This window comes from Sapajus apella, unplaced genomic scaffold, assembly GCF_009761245.1.
Source record: "Sapajus apella isolate SASKATOON/1434 unplaced genomic scaffold, GSC_monkey_1.0 scaffold49, whole genome shotgun sequence".
NCBI lineage: Eukaryota > Metazoa > Chordata > Mammalia > Primates > Cebidae > Sapajus > Sapajus apella.
This window is the reverse complement of record NW_022436989.1, coordinates 2,579,107-2,599,115: the sequence shown is the minus strand read 5'-3', so window position 1 is coordinate 2,599,115 and position 20,009 is coordinate 2,579,107. Positions and strand designations below refer to the sequence as shown.

The 20,009-nt window shown below is 39.0% G+C and overlaps 1 protein-coding gene and 1 long non-coding RNA gene across 2 annotated transcripts in view; both read right to left on the bottom strand.

Moving 5' to 3' along the window:
* The window catches only part of SMYD3 (SET and MYND domain containing 3), a 709,642-nt gene that overhangs the window by 373,354 nt on the left and 316,279 nt on the right, over positions 1–20,009 (bottom strand). The window lies entirely within an intron of this gene.
* Positions 339–18,162, bottom strand: LOC116526125. Its single transcript, XR_004257982.1, has 3 exons — positions 18,152–18,162; positions 6,411–6,422; positions 339–4,862 (listed from the first exon to the last, which is right to left on the bottom strand). It is a non-coding gene; the product is annotated as an uncharacterized LOC116526125 (long non-coding RNA).

Sequence of the window (20,009 nt, the reverse complement as noted above, 5' to 3'; positions counted from 1 at the left end):
GCACTCCAGCCTGGCAACAGAGTGAGACTACATCTCCACCCCGCCCCACAAAAAAATCCACATCTAAGAATCACATTTATCTTGAGTTATGGAGTTTGATGGACAGAGTTTTTTAAATTAATGTTAAGGTCTGGAAATTTTACTTTGGCTGTTAACCTTTGACTCACATAGATAACTTGGTAACTATGTGTTTACTACACACAAAAAGACTTTCTTGGGCCTAGGCATCATTTCTAGTAAATGGAGCTAATAACAGCTTTTCATCAGAGAGCTCTTTGTCCCATTTTTGTTTCAGAAATGGGCAACAAAAAAGTGAAACAACAAGGTGAAGATTTTTAAATACCCTGCCACTGGGATGTTGATGAGGTCAGAGACAAGCAATTTACCTTCACATGAAATTAAATTTTTTAAAAAATTTAGACTCTGAAGAAAGGATCTTTTAGTATGACATCTGCTACTACTCTAAATCTTATAACTCTGAGTTATTGGGAAGGTAAGAACATATTTTCCCCATAAAAATATGTTCTATATCATGTTTATGATCCAAGGTGAACTCACAAAAACCTGCTTTCTTTGGTTCCTTCAATAAACATCACAAGCCTGTTAGTTGGAAGGCACTATGCCAGTCATTAGGGATATAAAACCAAATAAGACCCAGCCTCTGTCCAAAGGAGCTCAGGGTCTAGTGGAGGAAACTAAATTAATGTTTGCAAGAAATGCTGTGTTTCCTAAAGTAGCCACAAGACGTTTGGGGAAGCAAAGAAAAGGAGCAACTTAGACTAAGAAATGGAGAGTCATGGAATGCTTTCCTTTAAGAGATCACATTTGAGCTGAATTTGAAGGCTGATTAAGAATTACCTACACTAAAACAGAAGTCACAGGTAGAAAGGTAGAACAAACCATATTTAGTGATTTGCTGAAACATGGAGGGGGCGGCACAAAGGAGCCTAGAATGATTCAGGTGTCTGGTTTGTATAAACCACTGTAGGCGCCATTCACAAAGAAAGGGATGCTAGGAGACAGGAGGGCAAAGATGAAAAGGTCATATGCAGAATGCAAAGCTTAAACCTGTGCCTCACATCTGTTTGGAAGCAGGGGCTTTCCACTTAGTGCTTACATCAGCAAACCAAATGCCTAGCAAAGTCTGGGACAAGGACAAGAGCTGCCCCTGGCACCAGCACATGTTACCAATCCCTTTGGGGGCGTCCCTGGCCTCCACTGTTTTGCCTCTGTTTGTAGCTTGTGCTTTGGTCTTGCTGGCAAGTGTCCTTCAGGGAGGTCTGGCTACCCACAGTTTACACATAAGAAAACTGAGGCACAGTGATCATTAACTGGACAAGAGAAAATAACCAGCAAATGGCCTTTGTCCCAGAGCCCACGTTCTTCACCAAAACACTGCCCGGTTTAAGTAATAGCGGCAATTCTGTTTCTTATGAACTTATGAGCCTCCCAAAGGCAGGCTCTCATTCAGTCAGGCATTGTAACCGGGGGCTCATATCCAGCTCCCAGTTGCAAAGAGGTTCTGCACCTCTCTAACTTCAAAGAATGGGGAAAGGGGCCCTGTAGGCGTGGTGAGTTTGCCGTTGGAATAAATATCTTGGACCCAAACGCTTTTGCGGAAGAGCAATTAATTCGAGAGAGAAAGAAGACAGCTCCCACGAGGTCGTGGGAGGGGACGCAGAGAAGGAATCTGTATAGGTAGGAGCATCTGGAGTTTTAATCCTTGAGTTAGTCCCTCCCCAGTCATGTTCTCGTCCAATGAGAGGAGTTCTTTCAAACTTCCTCTGGAGTGACTGATCTTTGACTCTGATATCAGATTGGCTACTTGGTCCACAACTCTTGAGTTATAGAGCCCCTCCTCCCAGAGTTTCGGCGGGATTTTGGGACAAAGGAACCCCACCTGGCTTTCCCTACCTGGCCCACACTTGCGAAAGTCAGACAAATAACTTTACATTTGAAACCCCTCTGGTTCCAGCATGGAGGCGTGGAGGAGGTGCTCAAAGGAAATCCCTGCATTTGAAACCATGCCCCTCGAGGACCCAGGAGGAGACACTCCTGTATAACACAGTCCTTCAGCATCCTGTGTAGACCACCAAGTTAACAGATGCTAACAGATATTCCCTCTCAAGTCATTGCTTTTAATCATGTTCTTTGTCAGATGCAAAAGGCCTAATTCAATACTAGAATTCCTCTATATCCATTATCAGATCACCTGGATAGCCTGTCCTAAAGGAATCAAGCCCCTCGTTGCCACAACAATAAGCTTTGTCTTTTTGTTCCATAAGTCAGCTTCCATCTTTTATATTCTGCTACAATCTGTTGTTGTGGTTAATTATACAAGACTAGCACTTGTATCAATCCCTAGTGGAACTGCTTTGAGAATCTGCAGACCAGACCAAATATTATGGGGCTTCCAAATTTTCCAAATGATTCCAATGTCACAGAATCACAAGATTCTGATCACTGTATTAAGGATCTAGACCTGTGGTTCAGATGAAAGACGAGCTTTATAAAGAAATATGTTGCCTGAGACCCCAATAGGTTGAAGATTGCAGGAAGCTGAAATGCTTCAATTATTCTAGTTAATGGGCTTATTCCCCACTGGTTATGCACAGCAGATTGAATGGACAGTGCAGGTGCAAACCGAGAAGTAAACAGACCTCTAAATAAGTAAAGAGCCAGAGAGCACTAGCTAGGGAAGCACAGGTTTCAGAATGAATTATTAAAGCCTGCACTGGTCCACAGCTGAGGGTATGACTGATTTCTAAGTGAAGACATCTTATACTGAACGCTGCTACTTAAAGGTAAAAATAGACTCATTCTTCCCCTGACTCTCTTTCTCCATCATTGGTGAAAAATGAAACAGCTATGTTGGTTTATAATTGATGTGTCTGACACTGAAATTTCATTCTATGTACTTCCATCCTCCGAAATGCACAGTAAGGGAAGAAGATCATCTTGACAGGTAAAACAGTAGGTTTTGACACAAAGTCATTAAGATATATGTGATAGAGCATTTTCCACTGAGACAAAATGCAGTTCTATTTGCAAGTTTATCACACGTTTCAAGTTTCACTTTGAAGAAACACTTTAAAATAAATAAATAAATACATAATGGTTAAAAGAGGAAATTGGTTTTTTTTTTTTTTTTTTTAGAACTACCCGGTAGAATAAAGCATACGATTTTGTATTTACTTTTTATAAAGCTATTTACTGAATAATATGAAAAGGTAGACAGTGCTTAGAATTCCTAGCACATAAGCGCTCAATTAATTAATGTGAATGACATATACACACAAACCAGAATATATAAAGGTATATAATCACTCCAACACTATGAATTCCACTTTAATTTTCCTTTCCCTGACAAAACTACTGATTGAATGTAAAAGTTGCTCTTTAATGTAGATAACACACTTTGTATGCATTTAAGAAACATTTGCTGAGCACCTGCTTTATATCAGCATAGTTCTCAGTACAGACAGAGCGATGAACAAGACACATGAGGTCTTTATTCTAATTGAGCTTAGTTCTACCCAGAGTGAGATACATAGTACTCAGAAGTAAATAAATAAGAAGATATTTTCAGCTAATTTTAATAATGTGGTGGCAATAAAACAGAATACCACAAGAGTGTGGAAGGAAGCGCTACTTTAGAAGGAATGACCAGAGAAGGCATCTTTGAGGCAGTCACATTCAACGGAGTCCTGAAGAATGAGACAGCCAAACACTAAAAAAGGTTTTTTAAAGTGCTGGGGGTAAAGCATGGGTAACAGCCAGAATTATATTCACTGCTTTCAGTAGAATACCAAATAAAATGATAAAATGATTTACCTAAAGAAGGGGTTCTTTTCCTCACTGGAGTCCCACAGTGCCTTTAGGGAGCCAAGCTCCTTATGCCTTTTTCCTTGCGCCCCGCCCCCACCCCAGTGTGCAGCTCGCCAGACGGCCACTGTACTACTGAGCAGTAACTCAGCCTTCCAGTGATGAAGAATGGGGGAGGCTGAAGGGCAGGGTGCGCAGCCAGCCTAGTCAGTCCCCCTTCCTGTCAGCAAACAGCAGCCTCCCAGAAGCCCTGTCCATAAATGTTCACACACATCTGCTCTAAACTGTCCCACAGATACAGTAAAGCTAAGGAAGTTTCTTGCTTTGAACTGGCATGGATGGGCCTTTTGTTGCCCCAGAACAAAAGAAAATGAAATTGTTAGTAAGAAGAAAGCAAGAATGGGTACCGGCCTATGATATGCCATGTCTGCTGACGAGGCAGGGCAATGGCATGTGCAGTCATTTGTAGAGTAACAGGTCTGGCCTGTAAAACAGAAGAATAGGGTGCAGGAGTGCAGGGAACACAAGGGGAGCACAGCCCAGGAAGACTGTGAGTGAAATGGAACACCGCGCTGAGGGCTCGCCAGGACCTAGAGCAGGGCGGGTATTTTATTTTTCCCTCCGCGAAACGTGGTCTTGCTATGCTGCTCAGGCTGGTCTCAAACTACTAGGCCTAAGAGATCTTCCTGCCTCCGCCTCCTAAGGAGCTGGGATTATAGGAGCGCACCACTTTTCCTTTGGGTATTACCTTTATTTTACAAATAATGAAGTAAACTCAGTAGGTTAAGTTGACTCAGCTAAATTCACAGATTAGGAATGAGAGGAGACGCAATTACAACTCTGCTTGACCTGACTCCTGAATTCATGCCTGTAACCCCTACGTTTCTGCTGTCTTCATACCCTGCCTTAACAATATGACTCTAAGCATGAGCTGACAGAATTCATTCTTCCAGCTTATTACCTACTGTCCTATTCACTCACATTTATCAGAGTGTTTATTTGTTCTAATATTTTCATTTATTTCAAATTCCATGTTTCTTCATCTACCTAATATGCATAAAAGAAAAAAATATTAAAACTGAAAATGACTATTTTCATCTGATGCTGAGGTATGGGGTGTGAAAATTCCCATTAGTGGGAAAATAAATTAGTGGGAAAATAAATCTATACTGCTCCTTCTCACTGGAGATACCTAGGGAGGGAGAAAAGACAAGACTGAAATTTCAAAGCTCCTGCCAGTTCTTCAGTGCTGAAACATTAATGAGCTTCTGAATTTGCAAAGGTGGGCCCAGCGCCTAAGGATGTTTGAGAGTTAAATTGCTCTGCATAATGAAGGAAAGGTAATTGAGTTTCCCGAGGAATCAGAGAATAAAGAGGTCTAGGAAAAGTGAGAAAGGCAGGGAGCTATGAAGATGGCTGCTGGCTAACCTCACAGGCCGTCTCCCATGATTTCCACATTACCAGCAACACTACTGCCAAATTCCTGACACAGAACTGATACCAGGCTCTTACATAGGAGACAGCAGTGACGATTCTGTGGGTAACGCCTGTCAGCAAGCATTGGAGAAACACTTTGAGATCACACCCAGGATAAACCATTATTTTCAAATCTGGGAAGAATAGAGATGGTGAATGTAAAAGAGCCCATGGGACCTGGCTGAGCTACTCTGATATTCTCCAGAGCAGTAGCAGACAGAAGGTGGGGCTCTTTGCTTACTCCTCTTGCCCGGAATGTTAGTACCATGCAGGCTAGGACCGTAAGACTATAACATCAGACAAGCCAGGTGTTCTAGCAATTGCTCTAGATAAAGCTCATTCTCTTTGCTGGCTTGCAGCACCACCCCACTCCACCCTGCACATCAAAGCAGAGTCCTCTACAAATGAAAATGCAGCATGGCACACCTGGCACAGTTCAACTGCAGGGCTCCAAGCATGACACATTATCTTCATTGTAGTTATAAAGGCTTATTTTCCCAAGAGGTTTCTTTTCTCGGGCCCTGTGGCGTTCAGCATGAACTCCAAACTCATTGAAGACTGACTGACTGACAGTTTTTTCTATGTGCTAAGCTGTTACATTGCTTTCCATCTTTACACATGCTGTTCCCTCCATTTCAGATGTCCTCTCTTTCATGTGGAACCCATTTTCATTCGATTATCTTTTATGAGTTTTTCAGAAGGCAATTCAGGCATTGTTTCTCCAGGCTGTCTCTGGTCTCTACTTTTGATTTAGACGGCTCGTTTATGTTCTCAGCCCCTTGTCTATGCCTCTACCTTGGCACATCATGCTCTATTGGAATAATTAATTTACTATCTCCCCAAACAGATGTACCCACAGAGCCAACAGTAAACCTGCAACAAGGAATCAAATACAGGTCTGCCCAATGAAAGTACGTTTCAAATGACAGGCTGGAATACGTCTTCCCTAATCCTAGTATTTCCTTTACTGCATAGCTAAGACTCTTCTGGCCTCTATCTGGATAGAGGTTAAGCCAATAGCGGTCTTCAAGCCAAAAAGTCCTATAAGTAGGAGTTTGCCAGGCAAAAGCACATGTGTATTTGTTGCTGGAGGGTAAAAGAAGTATTACAGAGATAACAGCCTGGGGGCAAGCTTGGAGGGTTTCAGGAACAGAAGAGGACAGTGTGGCAGAGCTGCGAGTACAGTAAGCGCGGTGAAAGCATGCTGACGTGTACCTGGCTGGCTAAGCGACATTAGTTTCTTGGTGAATCTGTCAGAGAAGGACTGCTACACAACCCAAATCTGTGGGAGCAATGCATCTAAAGTAAGAAAGACTGAAGTAATGCTACGCCACCATGACCATTCATTGAAAAGCCAGCAACTCCAAGCGGGCTAAGTGAGGAGAGAGTCTTACCTCAATTACCCTAAAAGAACATTCTAGAACTAGTTTAAGCTAACCATAAGCGTATGTGGGGGATGTTTCTGGGAAAAGAAGCCTGTCAGAGCCAGGCAGAAGTATCAAGTGGAATGTGTCTCAGGGACAACTTAACTTGACACTATATAAAGAAGTATTTCTGAAGACTGCAGCCGACTCATCTGAACTCTCCTGCCACATAAGTCATAGCAATTATTTTTAAACTAACAGAATTGGTATCCATGTTCTTGAATCATTTAAAATTCTTATCTCCTCTTTTTAAGAATCTGGGATTATTGTCTGTGTTACTCCTAAATCCAAATTTCACAAAACCGTGGAGTCCATGGTTTTCAGGCATCATTACAAAATAACCCAGCACTTCCTAAGAGCTGGTGGCAGCAACAATCTGAAACTTATGATCACATTTCTTAGTCACAATACGTACTTAAGTATCACCTCAAACCTTTAAGCACAATACAATGTGAGGGTTATTCACATGTACAGAGACTAGTGGTATGGTCAGTATTTCAACTATACCATATACCTCAATAATGAACAACTCAGACTTACCTCACTTATTACTAAATATTTGCTTCATGTAAGGGAAAATTATTTTCAGCTGAAATGGTAGAGCACAACCAGCTTCATATATATTCTAAGTGGCTTAAAGGCTAAGTACGTACATAATCCCTTCAGCAGTATGCCTCAATTACATTTCTCTAATTGTAGCTACCTCTTGTACATTTAATCACTTTCATCTATACTGTTGACCTAAACTTGTAAATATGCATATTCCCAGAACACATCAATTAATTTTTATAATTCTTTCATTTGAAAATATCCTTGGAACATTAATGGCTGAAGAGATGAAGGATGCCATGTTCCTAATATAATTTATTGTGACTGTTATAGTCAATGACTGGTTGTAACTAGGAAACTCAAAACCACAACTATATATGACTATAAAATGACAATGAAAATAATTCATTCCATACTTGTAGGCTGCTTGACATTTTTCAGCTTCCCTTGATTTTATAAAAAGAAATGACCTTGGCAATAATTAAGCATATCTAGTGGTAAGACTGTAGCTCACTGAAACACGGCAATATGTTCATGTCTTTAGAACACTGCTAAGCATTCATGAAATAGAATGAAATTTTATTGCTCTTCAACCAACATATACTTTTATTTTATAGGCTTATGCATATTCACTAAGAGGCCATTCTAATCTTCAACTGTCTGCATTCTTCTGAACTTAGAAATAAAGAAATCAGGACTCTGCCCTGCTAAACTTGGAACAGATCAGATTTTGCAAGAGGCATCAGGGTGTGCTTGATTTTTTTTCTTCCCAGCCTGTGTTTAATGGGAGTGCTCTCAATAAAAACACAATTCAGATTAGTTTCTGTACTCAATGTTTATTAATTTAGATGCTCTTTAAAAGAGCATGTGAACACCCTGATAAATAAATTTAGCTGCTGTCACTTTATAAAAGGACAAGTACAATTAAAAAGAAACAGGAAATAGGCAATGAGATAGAAGGTAAATGCTTATGAGACCTGGATGCTGTCAGCCACACTGCATACAACTGAGTGTGAGCCCTGCAGTGTCGCAGCAGAGGGCTCAGGGAAGTCACAGCTGGCCACACTTTAGGACCTTGGGCAGAGAAACACTGGCAGAGGCTCTGAGGAAAGTCAAAATCTCCAGGAATAGAAGACCACATGCTCAGAGATCTGGCGACATCCTAATAAGAAGAACATTCAGGACAGAAGGCACCATTTTGAGTTAGTTCACGTGCTCTGCTGGGTTTCCTCTTCTACCCCAAACCTAGCAGAGTCAACTCACATCACAAAATTTAAATTAAAACACAAAATGTTTAGCTGGTTTCTCCCAACTTAAAAAGGGGTTGACCTGTGATCCCAGGTGAGAGAAAAGGAGGTGTATAAAAATAAGGTTTCTCTCAGGAGGTGATGGAATGCCTTAGAGATCTGGTATTTCCAAATCACCAGGAACGGCCTCAGCAAGCCAAATCCTTAATGCTTAAATCTTTCCTCTTCCCATGACACATGGATGGGGGGAATGGAGTAACCAAAGAAACTAGGCCCAAAGAGAAAGTTTCTGGTGCCAGGATCTTTTCGGTGGGTCACTCGTTCATTTGCTCATACTGGATGTGTGTGCCTTGACACATTGTCCTAAACAAGGCTGATGATGTCTCTGCTCACATGGAGTTCATATGCTCGAGATGGGTGACAAACAATAATAATAAAAGATTTTGGGAAGAATACCAATCCTGAAAAACATCCATTTATCAGTCCACTCATCTACTGAACATAGACTACTGCTGTGCAGCAGGCTCCATGCTGGCTGCTTTACAAGTATACAAAGGTAATTAAAACACAAGCTAACTTTGAGAGTCAGACACACAGAGATGGTAAATGAAGCTGCGGGAATCAGCAAGGTAACCCACAGACAGTGTGTAGACAACAAAAAAGGTGGGGAAAGAACCCCATCGATATGGAAGACAGGAGTGCAGAAAGAAAACTAGGAGAGCGTAGTATCACTGAAGCCCAGGGAAAAGTGTTTCAGAAAGGGAGTTCTCCATAGGACATGTGCAGTTAGAGTATCCAGAGGACTGAGCAACATGGAGATTGTTGCTGATCTCAACTGGAGCAGGTTCAATTGAGTTATGACATGAACGCCAAACTACAGTGGAAGTGACAAGAAGAAAGTGAAGATTAAAAATGTAAATAATTTCAGTTGTAATTGTGAAATGAGAGATGATTAGAAGATAATTAGAGAAAGAGGTGGAACAAAGGCATTCTTTCTTTCTTTCCCCCTCCCTCCGTTTCTTCCTTCCTAAGACAGAAGACATGTAGTCACATTTAAAGGCTAAAAAAGCGAAAATAATCAAGAGTAGATAACTAGTAGAGTGAGGTCCATAAAATAATAAAAGAGTGAGCTCTAGAAAGCAGGAAGAGACATCCTTTCCTTTGGGGATTTCGGGACAGAAAAAGAGAGGTTTGCTAATGCTTTGAGGGGTGAAGAGAGGTGAAGGGTTAAAAGTTGAAACAAGCTCCTACCTTATAGCCTCAGGCCAGGAAAATTCCCAGGCAAGATTGTGTGCAATTGAAGAAGCCACCAGATACCAGTCACAGATTTTTAAGGTGAGCTTAGCTGACAAATGGTAAAAGTGAACAGAGGTCAGGGAGTGGAGAAGGTGGCTTATTTGTTTATTAAAGTTACCTACAGAACTATATATGAAATTTTTACAATGAGACAATAAAGAAATACTTGGGTAACAATAATTGACACATTTTGAAGTAAAAATTTCTACATATCAGTCTAAGTTCGGGGGAGAGGGAGTCCTGGAAATGCAGACATTACTGAATCAATAACTTCAGTAACTTAAGAGGGCTGTATAGAAGTAAATGGATCTACATGTGCACATCTGAATGGAAGAGATCAAGAATTTAGGTCGAGAAGGGTCATCTTCAGTGACCCACACCCCAGTTACCTAACATCAGGTAAACTGCTTTGCTGCACTGTGTGCTAGGTACTCCTTTTTTATTTTGATTATTTATTTATTTATTTAAGAAAAGTACTATCTGTTTTCTTGCAACTCCTCAAGGATATAATGCAGTGTACATATAATGCTTCTGGGCAACTTGGAAAGTAATCTGAGAACATCAAAAGTCTATATTGAACTAGAAAAATCCCCTGGACACAGGCTGCAGCAGGCCACACACTGGCATGTTCCCTTCACATGCCTAAAGAAAAAAAGGTACATATTTGTACAGGGCTCTTTCAGATGCATTTCCCTCACCTGAATCATTTGTTCCAGTATGCATGGCTGAAACCTAACCTAATTAGCAGGAGGGTAACATCATGCTGCCTGAACACACATGTAAGTCTGGTAACACCCTGTGCACTGTGTGAAAAAGCATCTTATCTGTTGGCATAACCAAAATGTAAGCCCTTTATTTACTGAGTGTCTGCTAAATCAACATACAGCCTTCATATTTTGTCTGTTCCCCTGTTAATTCTTAAAGGTTGTTGGGTCCTAGAGTCTGGGAACCATGTTAGTCATAGTGCTTGTGCACATGTAAAGTACTCAAGATAATGTTTGCCTATGACATTATTTGTTTAACTTGCTATTGGCCCAATAACATGCAAATATGTGCTCCATAAAAGCCACTGATGGTAATACCTGATCGCTAGGAGCCACAGGATAACTTAGTCATTATAGTTTTGTTTTTGAGGTGAAACATAAAATTAACTACTTTAAAAAGAGCAATTCAGTAACATTTAGTGCATTCACAATGATACACGACCACCAATGTATCCAGCTCGAAAACATTTGCATCATTCCAGAGGAAAACTCTATACACACTGAAAGCAGCTCCTCTCAGATCTCCCTTCCCACAATCCCTGGCAAACACCAATTTGCATTCTGTCTCTAGGGATTTATCTATTTTGAACACTTCATACGAATGGAATCACACAGCATGTGACCTCTTATGTCTGGCTTCCTTCATTAAGCATAAATGTATTCTGGGTTCATCCACGTTGGAGCATGTATGGGTACTTCATTCATTTTATGGCTGAATGATATTCAATTGTATGGATAGATCACAATTGGTTTATTCATTTGCCCAACAACAAGTATTGTGGCTGTTGCTACCTTTTCACAATTGTAAATACTGCTACTATTTACAATACATGTATATGAGTTTAAGTACCAGTTTTCAATTCTTTTGTGTGTGTGTACATGGGAGTGGAATTCCTGGGTCTTACATCAACTTTCTAAGGAAGTGTATTCCACAGTGGCTATATTTTACATTCCTACCAGCAATGTACAAGGGTTCCAATTTATTCACATCCTTACTATTTTTTATTTTACTGATCAGAGACATCCTACTACATTTCATCCTATTACATTTAACAGTAAATGTGAAGTGGCACCTCACTGTGGTTTTCTCTTTTTTCTTTTTGAGTTGGACTCTCACTCTGTTGCCCAGGCTGGACTGCAGTGACACGATCTCCGCTCACTGCAACCTCGCCTCCTGGGTTCAAGTGATTCTCCTGCCTCGGCCTCCAGAGTAGCTGGGATTACAGGTGCCCACTACCATGCCCAGATAATTTTTGTAGTTTTCGTAGAGAAAGGGTTTCACCATGTTGGGCCAGGCTGGTCTCAAATTCCTGACCTCAGGTAATCCTCCTGCCTCGGCCAGCCAAAGTGCTGAGATTACAGGCGTGAGCCACCGCACCCAGCCTCACTGTGGTCTTGATTTGCATTTCCTTAATGATTAATGAGTTGGAGCATCTTTTCATGTGCTTGTTGGTCATTTGTATATCTTCTTTGGAGAAAAGTCTATTCAACTTATTTGCCCATTTATAAACTGGGTTATCTGTCCTTTAGTCATTTCTTTTTTTTTTTTTTTTTTTTTTTTTTTTTTTTTTTTTTTTTTTTTTTTGAGACGGAGTTTCGCTCTTGTTACCCGAGTGCAATGGCGCGATCTCGGCTCACCACAACCTCCACCTCCTGGGTTCAGGCAATTCTCCTGCCTCAGCCTCCTGAGTAGCTGGGATTACAGGCACACACCACCATGCCCAGCTAATTTTTTTGTATTTTTAGTAGAGACGGGGTTTCACCATGTTGACCAGGATGGTCTCGATCTCTTGACCTCGTGATCCACCGGCCTCGGCCTCCCAAAGTGCTGGGATTACAGGCGTGAGCCACCGCGCCCGGCCTCCTTTAGTCATTTTTAAGCAAGGCACTCCAGTATTCTCTATGCATATTCCTTTAAGCAGACAAAATGCAGTGGTCAGGGAGTTGTGCTATGAAACCAGACTGCTTGGGTTTACTCTGCAACTTAGTCACTATGTGACCTTGACAAAATTCTCTCTCTGAGCCATAAAATCTTAATAGTAAACCTCATGGATATGTGTTAAATATTAAATAATCAACGTAACATAAATAGAATAGCATGTGACACATAGTAAAAGCTATAAAATGTTTCAAAAGCCAATAAAAGCATATACAGATAGCACCTTCATGTAATTACATGTGTATTTCCATAAGTATGGGAAAAATGAATGAACCTCTACCAGATTCAGCCATGTAGGGGTAGGAAGTACTTTAGGGAGGAAGTCACAGTTTTTTGCCTCCATGTTAAGACAAAAATGGCTCCAAAATAATGAAAAGCACTACACAAAATACTGATTTTTAAATATCTTTTTAACGACATAGGAAAAGCATTCTTCCACTTTTGCGAAGGAGGTAGAAGCAAAATCTGTGAAGAAAATTTGGCTGCAGACACCCAAAAGGGACCAAACCTTCTACCCTGTCACACATACCTGGGAATTAAAAAGAATGGAGAAAGTTTACAAGGTGTGGTACTTTATAACTGTTATTTCTTTGGAATGGTTCTTTTTTACTATGAGAGGAAAATAAACCATAGCATACTGCTGAGAAGTATTAACAGTCATTCCTTTCTGTACACACACAAAAATTCACTGCACCCAGAGGAATCATGTCAAGCATTCTACCTGCTTGGGTCTAAAAGTCATGTATATTGTTCCGGCAAGTCTACCTTGCTGCCATTACGCTTTGCCCAGCTTTAGAAAGGAGCGTTCAGTGAAACAAATGACACCTATACAATGTCAATGTAAAAGGCTCCTGTGTTCCAATTCTATCCTATACTTTCAAGACAAAGGCTCTTTCAGGGTAGGAGGTTCAACATCACTTGCTATGTACTCTAGTCCAATTAAATTTGCAATTTGTAATATACAATTTTATATCTATAATTCTTTCTGTCATTTTACATTGCTTTAATATGAAAAGAAGTCTCCACTTCATTTGAATTCCTTAGAAATCTTGAGTTTTTTAAAAGCTTGTATGTCCTTCCCTACATCCGTTCCACCTACACAAATTTAACACTGACAGACTAATTAAGTTGGATAGCAATCCATGCACTCTGCAAAAGACAGATGCCAAGGCACAGGAGTCATGGGTAAGTTCATGCTTATTTTCCATACTGTAATGGACAGGATGGAAGATGGGGTCAGAAATTGTAAATCAGAAGGAAAAACACCAAAGTTAATTTAACAAACAAAGAGAAGGAAAATTAGTGAAAATGAGTTACAAGGCAAAAGACTTTCTTTCTTTAAAAAGAAACACACACACACACACACACACACACACACACACACACAAAACCACAAAAAAAAAAAAAAAAACTCTAACAATATATATGAAAAGGGCAAGCTTAAAAGGTGGACTAACTAAAAACTAAATAATGTTTCTGGACTAGCAAACAGAAGTCCTAGATTTGTCACCAAAATGCTCTTGCTTGTCCCACACAACAGGTAAAAAAAAAGATGCTTCAGGGGCAGAATAACAATGGACAGCACTAGGAGTCTCAAGTTTGAGTTCCAGCTCTAGAGATACAGCAAGGCCTGTAATCCCAGCACTTGGCCAAGGCAGGTGGATCACCTGAGGTCAGGAGTTCGAGACCGGCCTGGCCAACATGGTATAACCCCATCTCTACTAAAACTACAAAAATTAGCTGGGCATTGTGGCATATGCCTTTAATCCCAGCTACTTGGGAAGCTGAGGCGGAGAATCGCTTGAACCAGGAGGTGAAGGCTGCAGACGGCTGAGATTGTGCCACTGCACTCCAGCCCAGGCAACAGAGCAAGACTCTGCCTCAAAAATAAAATAATTTTAAAAACAAAAAGGATACAGCAAGAAATCTTAGGTCTAAAACATACCAATAAACTCATTTTTCATAGATTATGGAAATAATTTTGACTTTCAAGTTTCGATCACAAAGCCAGAATGTGTTACAGTTTAATTCTGAGTCGGCTTCATTCTTGGTTTTTGATCATTATAGAAAATACAGAAACCAAAGAATAACATAAAAGAAAAAAAGGGAATGTGGCATCGTACAGCTTAAGAAAAAATAATTTTGGTGTTATTTCCTGATTATCAAAAACAATAACTAAATGATATATTTTTCATTAACCTAAAATCAAGAATTATCACACTGATTTTCTCCCCCCTCCTAGAAATATGCCCAATTAAAAATATCAGACTAATGTTATATATATTATATGTTATTTAATCCAACTAATATTGCAGCATAGTTATTTTCCATATTACTAAATATGCCTAATGCTTGCATGTAACTTCTCTTTACATTTATTTATAATTCATTTAACCACTCCCACACTGCGTAAGTTTTTTGTTTGTTTTTTTGCTATTAAAAAATAGTACAATTACTAGTTTCAACAAACACGGAGGATCACTACGAATAATTTTTTCTTAATTTTAATTTTTCTTTTTTCATTGGCCTACTTAGAAATTATACTATGACTTAGAAATTATTTCTGACTCTTGATAAATATTTCTAAATTTGCTTGTCTCAAAATACAAATCAATTTACACAAAACAGTAGTAATATGAGATTGCCTATCTTAAACTCTCCCTAAGATTTGAGCATTAACATTTCCTTTCAATTTTTGCCAAATGGCATTTCACCATTACCTTTCATTCTTCCAAATGAACACTGAAAATTTATCTGGAAAAGTGCTTTCAAAAAATGTAGTCGACAAAGACTAACATCTTATAATGTTCAGTCTTATCATCTACAAACATTATGATGTCTTTCCAAGTAATCTTCTGTATTTCTTAAAAGTTTCCAGATTTCTTTTTATATTCTTGCAGTACTTATGGCCTCTCACTACTGTATTACAGAACTTTACAGTTTTTTATTTGCAAAATTCATGTTATTTTCCAAACAACCCTCTGATCTTTTTTTTTTTTTTAAACCAGAAGATTATTTTCTGTGGTTTCTTTTTTTAAAACTCCAGAGAATATACCAAGTAATTTCTATGGTTTCATAGCCTACAAATTACTATTTTAAGATTATAAATTTCTGAGTATATATTTTTTTCCTTTCTGTACATGTTATGGTTCTGTATTCTAATTTTCTAAGTAGCTTTGATTTCTACTTTGGTCTAGTAAAGTTTCTTTGTTTCCAAGTACTGGGTGAGGTAAAACCAATGTTGTCTGTGTACAATCAACTGAAAAAAAGGTGTATTAATTTTATAAAAGATATCAAGTTTATTTGATTTATTGCTTTTTGCTTAAATTATTTTTATATGACATTAATATAATCCCTTCTTAATTTCAATTTTAATTTGTCTGATTCACCTTTGCATATCCTTTTGCTTTAAATCATAACATTTTAGATCACTTTTTTTTCAGGGGAATGGGGGGTAGGGAATGCAGGTGTCATCACTGGTCAAGAGCTTATACCTGAGAGGACTGGAGTACTGTCATGTATTCTTAACAACAGAGACACTTGCTAAGAAATTCACTGTCAGGTGATTTGATCCTTGTGTCAGGATCACAGCGCATACTAATGCAAACCTTGATGATACAGACTACTACACACCTGGGTATATGATATTGCCTATTGCTCCTAGGCTACATGCCTGTACAGCATGTTACTGTACTGAATACTGCAGGCAACTGAATACAATGGAAGGCTTTTATGTATCTAAACTTACCTAAACACAGAAGAGGTACAATAAAAATACAGTATAAGGTTGGGCATGGTGGCTCATGCCTATAATTCCAATGCTTTGGGAGGCCAAGATGAAAGGATTGCTTGGCTCCAGGAGTTTGAGACCAGTCTGGGCAAACTGGTGAGACCCCAACTCTAGAAAAACTTTAAAAATTAGCCCAGCATGTTGGCACACAACTGTAGTCATATCTACTCAGCAGGCTGAGGCAAGAGAATTGTTTGAGCCCAGGAGTTCAGGGCTACAGTGAGCCATGATCGCATCACTGCATTCCACCCTGGGTGACACAGTATGACGTTGTCTCTTGAAGAAAAAAAAAGGTATAAAAGATAAAAATGGTACACCCATGTAGGGCACTTACCACGAATGGAGCTTGCAGGACTAGAAGATGCTCCAGTGAATGAGCAAGTGGCAAGTGAATGTGATAGCCTAGAACACCTACTTCACTCTACCACAGAATTTATAAACGCTGTACACTTAGGCTACACTACATTTATTAAAAAGCTTTGTCGTTCTTCAGTAGTAATCTTAGCTTAGTGTAACTTTTTTACTTTATAAACTCTTTTTAACCTTTTGGCTCTTGTAATAATACTTACCTTAAAACACTAACACATTATTCAGCTGTAGAAAAACATTTCCTTTTTTATAACCTTATTCTATAAGCTTTGAAGTATTTTTAATTTTTTTTTTTAACTTTTTAACCTTTTTGTTAAAAATGAAGACACAAACACACACATTAGTCTACGGCTACATGGGGTCAGGATCATGAATATCACTATCTTCCACCTCCACGTAATATCTCACCGGAAAGAATTCAGGGTCAATAAAGGAACAGAGCTGTCATCTCCTCTGATAACAATGCCTTCCTCTGGAATATCTCCTGAAAGAGCTACCTGAGGCTGTCTTACGCTAATTTTTTTATGTTTTATTTTTATTTATTATTATTTTTTTAGACAGGATCTTCCTTTGTTGCCCTGGCTGAAGCGCAGTAGTGGGATCATAGTTCATATAAGCCTCAAACTCCTGAGCTCAAGCTATCCTCCCACCTCAGCCTCCTGAGTAGCCAGGGCTACAGATGTATGTCACTACACTCGACTATTTTTTTATTTTTTTGCAGAGACAGGGTCTCATTACGCTACTCAGATTGGTCTCGAACACCTGTATCAAACAATCCTTCTACCTCAAGCTCCCAAAGTTCTGGGATTACAGGCATGAGCCACTGCACCTGGCCAACTTTATTTTTTTTAATAAGTAGAAGGAGTGTACTGAATCATAAAAGTATAATATAGTAAATACATAAGCCAGCAACATAGTCATTTATTATCACTATCAAGTATTATATATGGCACATAATTACATGTGCTACACTTTTATAGAATGGGCAGTGCCATAGAGTTTTTTAACACCAACATCACCACAAACGCATGTGGAACGTGTTATGCTGCAAAGTTATGACAGGTGGTAGAAACTTTTCAGCTCCATTATAATATTGTGGGACCACCGTTGTATACACAGTCTATCCTTACCCAAAACATCATTATGCGGCCATGATAACATTTGTTTGGTTTTCTTGTTTGCTTGTTTTTAAGTTAGGGTCTGGCTCTGTTGCCCAGGTTAGAGTGCAGTGGCACAATTTCAGCCCACTGCAGCCTCTGCCTCCTGGGCTCAAGAAATTCTCCTGCCTCAGCCTCCTGAGTAGCTGGGACTATAGGCATGCACCACCATGCCCAGCTAATTTTTGTATTTTGGGCAGAGATGAGGTTTCACCATGTTGGCCAGGCTGGTCTCGAACTCCTCAGTTCAGGTAATCCTCTCACCTTGGCCTCCCAAAGTGCTGGAATTACAGGTACGTGCCACGGCACATCTACATTTGTTTCTTAATACTGGATCTATTCCAGGGGCTAAAAGATTACATGGTACAGAGTGGAATCTCAACAATTACGAATTATTAGTTATAATACATCTGCCTGTCTTTATACTTTCAACTGGCAAGCACCTGATAAATTAAACTGAGGTTTCCTGTGATCATCAGTCAATGAATCTCTGCTACTCTTAGAATAAGAAATACGTGAAATATTATAATACTTTCTAAGGTCATGAAAATCTTCTAGGTATTAATGAGAATCCGGGTTACACAAATATCTATTTGTCTACATCCAAAGCTCATCAAATGATAACCTTAAATATATACATTTTTTCATTTATACATTATACCTCAAAGTTTAGAAAGTATTGGGGGAAAACTACAGCTCAAGGAATAACTGTGCCTGTGCCCTATGTAGAAAGCACGCTGCTGATACAAACATTAACATATTTACGAAACTATATTCAAATACAAAATATTGTGTCATCATATTTTGTAACATGGTAAATATCCCTTTATATTGCACCAAAAATTAGAGTTAGGCTTCAAGCTGATTTTTACATAGCTTATTATAATAAACAGTGTTATCCAGCTGATAGGAGATAAAAAACACCCATGGGTACTTTTACCATTCAGGTAAAATAAATGCTTTGTTCTTTGAGATCTAGAGTAATAACTGTCCACTTATTAAACAAAAAGTTTATTTTTTCCTATAAATAACCTTTACAGTATACGAATACTCTAGACTTGAAAACCCTTTACCACCTTCAAACACTTTCAATATTCAAACCTAACTACCTAAGTTTGAACTACACTTTCTATCACAGATCTGGAAGTAGTTTATGAGCTATCAAGGAAGACAGGGGCATTCACAGAGTGATCATTCACTCAGTTTGTGGAAACAGAGCATCTTTCATTCATTATGATTTTGCTAGGGAATATCTTCTCATCTGTTAAGATTTATGAATGACATTTGCTAGGGAAAGTTTCAAACATTTTTTGGAGATATTCCTGGAAAATAGAGGGCAACGTACTGGCATATGTGATTGTCAGGTGGGAGAATATATCAATCACTTAATTATCAATTATTCATTAAGGAGGGCTTTAAAATACAATGTAAATGAACCATGTGTAAAGTAGTCATGAATTCCAAGTATATAATAGTGTGCAGAACACAGAATAAAAACTTTTTTTTTAAATACGTAATTTACTTGAAGGAGTTTCCTTTCTTAAACATATTCTCTATGAAAAGCAATTTGTACTGACACAAGTTACCACATCTTCCAAGGTCTTTTAGAAGAAATATTTATACAAAAACAGCAAAATAATGAAAACCAAGTGTTTAACTCTAAACTAATGTTACACAAAATCACTGAGATAATTTTTTATTTCATTCCAGAACTCTCCTTTCCACTGAGTCCTCCAAGCCTCAGCCCACACCCCTCATTAGTAACCACAAAATAAATTCTTTTTTATGTGATACTTAGTCTCAGAAACAAACTGTGGAGTCCCAAAATCAGAGGTCAGTTGACAAAATTAGCCTTCCTCAGCTACACCCATAAGTGCCAGTGGATACCGGCCATTCCCACATCCTTTCACCACTGGCTCTCAAGAAGGACTAGATTTGGCTCTTCAGAGCCCTTGGCAGAAAGAGATAAACATTAAAAAACAAAACACTATTTTGAACTGAACTGATACTGTAACAAAAAAGTAACATTTGATTCTTTAAAACATTAGCAAAGACTTGCATGGTCTGACCCTCAGCAACAGGAAGACATATTCAAAGCCATGAGATTAACGCTTACATAGGCTTTTATTGTTGTGAGACAAGGTCTTGCTCCGTCGCCCAGAGTGGAACGTGG